General features: G+C 53.2%; 1 pseudogene; it reads right to left on the reverse strand.

Moving 5' to 3' along the window:
* Positions 1-228: 228 nt before the first annotated feature.
* Positions 229-3,480, reverse strand: LOC140188362 (uncharacterized; annotated as a pseudogene).
* Positions 3,481-4,629: the final 1,149 nt, after the last annotated feature.

Below are 4,629 nucleotides of genomic sequence, written 5' to 3' on the forward strand. Positions count from 1 at the left end.
GGCCTGTTTCTGAGGTGTAGTACTCTATGTCTCCATGACAGGAGTCAGTGGAGAAGAGGGCACTGGAGAACATATAACCTGTGTACATACATCTATTGATGCATCTGGACACATCTTCAGTGATGTTCCTGGAATCATCGGGTGTTTCGGGTCTTTCAACATCATACAACCTCCTCCAGGTGACCCAGCCGGGGCTGATCAGACCCCAGCTTGTGTCCAGATGGCTAGCTACTTATGACTCCATGGCTCCCCTCTTTTGAGCCACAGCCATCTCGAGGCCCTCTCTGCCGCATCGGTGGTACTGCGGATGGCTCTCCTCTTCCTCTCTCCCTCGATGCCCAAAATGCTGAAGGCCCTAACTAAAGAACGGGCTATGATTCCCCTACAACCAACATCCACTGGGAGACACCTCGCTGTCCATCCAGCCTGCTGACAGTTGCTGACCAGTCCTGCGTACTTGGAGAGCTTCCTTTCAAAGGCCTCCTCCAAGCTATCTTCCCATTGGACTATCAGCTCCAGCAGCACCACTTGCTTAGTAAACTAGGACACTAGGACAATGTCTGGTCACAGGGTGGTGGCTGCGATATGGTTGGGGAACTTCAGCTGCCCTTCGAGGTCCACCAACAGCTGCCAGTCCCTTGCAGAGGTCAGAATGCCTGCAGATGTTCTTTTGGTAGGTATTGGCTGCTCCCCAGCTCTGACAAAGGCAATGGTCTGCTTGGAGGGTCGGGACCGCTTCGCCCACTCAACTCCTGCGCTGACGGCTTCAGTGATGGTCTTCAGGACCTGATCATGCCTCCACCTGTACCGTCCCTCACCAAGTGCCCTTGCACAGCTGCTGAGGATGTGCTCCAGGGTTCCTCGCTTGGAGCACAGTGGGCACGCAGATGACTCTGCCTTGCCCCATGTGTGCAGGTTTGATGGGCTTGGAAGCACATGGTACACTGCCTGGATGAGAAATTGGATGCGGTGTGGTTCGGCTTTCCAAAGATCAGCCCAGGTCACTTTCCTCTCAACCGCATTCTCCCATCTTGTCCAAGCTCCCTGTTGCTTCATTTCCACCGCCTTGCAGGCTCTCATCTCCTCCACTACTGCTGTCACCTCCTCCTGAACTAGACAACGCCTTTCCTTCCCTCTGGTGTCCATTTGGGGAGTTGGAAAGGATCCTAGCCCAGCTCAGCCTCATGTGACCACTCCCACCAGCCTCCTGTGACGCAGCCTCGCCTCTGCCTCCTGAACAGCTTCCTCTGCCCTCCACTTCCTGCCAGTACTTACTTGGATCCCTGCTCTAGCCACCTTCGGGTCACTTGAGTCCCTATACCGTAGCACTTCTCTGGCTCTTGTTACCTTGAATTCTTCCACCAAGGATTTGAACGGCAGTTGCAGTTTGTTGTGGTGTCCATAGAGTGCGATGCTGCTCAGGCTCTTTGGCAGCCTCAGCCATCTCCTGAGGTGGTTGCTAACCCTCCTCTCTAAGGTTTCGACTGTTGAGATCGGAACTGCATAGACAAGGAGGGGCCACAGGATTCTGGGAAGAATGCCATGCTGATACACCCAGGCTTTAAACTTCCCAGGGAGGCCAGACTTGTCCACAGATTTCAGCCAGCCATCCAACTCGGTGCAGGTTGCCTGAATGGATGTTGTGTCCCTTAAAGAGCTGTCAAAAACTTTGCTTAAGCTCTTGACTGGCTTTTCTGTGATGGTGGGGATGGCTGTGCCTGCGATGCTGAACCGAAACTTGTTCTCCACCTTCCCTTTCCTCAGCATCATCGATCTTGATTTGGCAGGTTTGAAACGCATCCGGGCCCACTCCACCAGCTTTTCGAGACCTTGCAGAATCCTCCGGCAGCCTGGAACTGATTCTGTGGTGACTGTGAGGTCATCCATGAATGCCCTGATAGGTGGTTGCTGTTGAGTGGAATTCATTCTGGGCCCTCTGGACTCTGGTTCAGCAGACTTAGTGAGCATGTTCATGGCTAGGGAGAACAGTGTCACTGAGATAGTGCACCCTGTGATGATGCCGACCTCCACCTTGTGCCAGGTTGATGTAATTGCTCCTGAAGAGACCCTCATCCTGAAGTTGCTGTAATAATCAGCGATAAGGTCTCTGATTCTGCTGGGGACGTGATATTTGGTCAGTGTGAGCTGCACCAGCTTGTGCGGAATGGAGCCACATGCATTTGCCAGGTCAAGCCACAACACTGACAGGTTGCCCTTGTTCTCTCTGGCCTCCCTGATGAGCTGTGTCACCACACCGATGTGCTCCAGACAGCCCGGCATCCCTGAAATGCCACTCTTCTGGACTGATGTATCAATATAGGTGTTCTTTGCTAGGTAGGTGCACAACCGGTTGGAAACTGCGCTGAAGAAGATCTTCACCTCGACACACACAGGGAGATGATGCAAAACTGATCTATCTGGGTGGCATTTTCCTCCTTCGGGATCCACACCCCTTCAGCCATTCTCCACTGTTCTGGGATCTTCCACCTTCTCCAGAAGATTTTCAGGATCTTCCACAGACGCAGCAGGAGTTTGGGGCAGTTCTTTTACACTTTGTACGAGGTGTTGCCTGGTCCTGGACCCGAGCTTGCCCTTGCTTTGCGGACGACCTCTCCGACTTCCTTTAGTTGCAGCTCTGACATGTCCAACTGCACATCCGGTTCAGGTGGGTCTATTAGGATGTCGCACTCTCCCAACATAAAAGTTGCTGGTGAACGCAGCAGGCCAGGCAGCATCTCTAGGAAGAGGTGCAGTTGACGTTTCAGGCCGAGACCCTTATCCGCACTCTCCCAACTCCTGCTCTCTTTCAGGATCATTATATATCTTCTTCAGATGTTGGTCTATGTCTTCCTGCGAACAGGCCAGTTTCCCACTGCGCTTCTCCCCCAGCAACTCCTTGGTGAACTTGAAGGGGTTGGCGATAAAGGCAGCACGTTTTCGGGCCCTTTCACACCGCCGCCTCCGATGCCACTCTGCCCAGCGGAGGACCCTGATCTTCTTTCGTAGTATGCACATCAGCTGGGCCAAGCCAATGTGCTCCTCTTCTCCTGCTTCCTTGTATTGGGACTTCAGCCCTTTCATCTCCTGCCTGATGTTGTGGATCCTCAATGCTCTTTGGTTCTTCAAGTAAGATGTTTTGGAGCCTTCCTTCTCCTCTTCTCCGAACCGTTCAGCTGCGATACTAACAATAATTGTTGTCATGGCTTGCAGCTTCCTATCAACCCTTCCCTTCACCGTTGCCTCCAGAATTTGTTTAACATCGTCATCAAACTGCTTCCACAGTGAAGTCATGTTAGCTGCAGGCCATTTGATCCGCCTCCTGTTAGACTTCATGTTCGAGGGATTAGTTTGCAACACTTGGAGGTTCTGGGCACTATGGGGTGACTCCGGGCCTGGCCCCTCCTTCGTCTCACCAGGTTGGACACCTGTGCATTGTGCTGCTCCTGCTCCCGCCAAACACTTCATCCTCGCTTGGTGGATCTTCAAGCCACGATTGTTCTTGCAGATTTTGCCACATGCACACTGCTTCCTCATCATCGTTTGTTCATTGCCTGGGCCTGATGTCGTTGTGTCCATCCGACTGGGGTGCTCATCCTCCCCCCCTCTCGGGCACCCCTGGGAGTATCTTTTCCTTAGATTCTTTGTGGCTTTTGTGGGGGTCCTCCTCTCAGAGGACACAGATTGGGTTGCCAGCCCGTTCTGCCCTGGTTGTCATCTCTCCGGGCTGTCACTGACTCTCCAGTCATCACCACTCTTTTTTTTGGTTGTCACCCAGTCTTTCCTGGTTGTCACTGATTAACTCAGGGTGTAATCTGTGTACATACATCTATTGATGCTTCTGGACACATCTTCAGTGATGTTCCTGGAATCATCGGGTGTTTCGGGTCTTTCAACATCATACAACCTCCTCCAGGTGACCCAGCCGGGGCTGATCAGACCCCAGCTTGTGTCCAGATGGCTAGCTAGTTATGACTCCATGGCTCCCCTCTTTTGAGCCACAGCCATCTTGAGGCCCTCTCTGCAGCATCGGTAGTACTGCAGATGGCTCCCCTCTTCCTCTCTCCCTCGATGCCCAAAATGCTGAAGGCCCTAACTAAAGAACGGGCTATGAATCCCCTACAACCAACCTCCACTGGGAGACACCTTGCTCTCCATCCAGCCTGCTGACAGTTGCTGACCAGTCCTGCGTACTTGGAGAGCTTCCTTTCAAAGGCCTCCTCCAAGCTATCTTCCCATGGGACTGTCAGCTCCAGCAGCACCAATTGCTTAGTAGACTCAGACACTAGGACAATGTCTGGTCACACGGTGGTGGCTGCAATATGGTTGGGGAACTTCAGCTGCCCTTCGAGGTCCACCAACAGCTGTCAGTCCCTTGCAGAGGTCAGAATGCCTGCAGATGTTCTTTTGGCAGGTATTGGCTGCTCCCCAGCTCTGACAAAGGCAATGGTCTGCTTGGAGGGTCGGGACCGCTTTGCCCACTCAACTCCTGCGCTGACGGCTTCAGCGATGGTCTTCAGGACCTGATCATGCCTCCACCTGTACCGTCCCTCACCAAGTGCCCTTGCACAGCCGCTGAGGATGTGCTCCAGAGTTCCTCACTTGGAGCACAGTGGGCACGCAGATGACTCT

Source organism: Mobula birostris, chromosome 1, assembly GCF_030028105.1.
Source record: "Mobula birostris isolate sMobBir1 chromosome 1, sMobBir1.hap1, whole genome shotgun sequence".
Classification (NCBI taxonomy): domain Eukaryota; kingdom Metazoa; phylum Chordata; class Chondrichthyes; order Myliobatiformes; family Myliobatidae; genus Mobula; species Mobula birostris.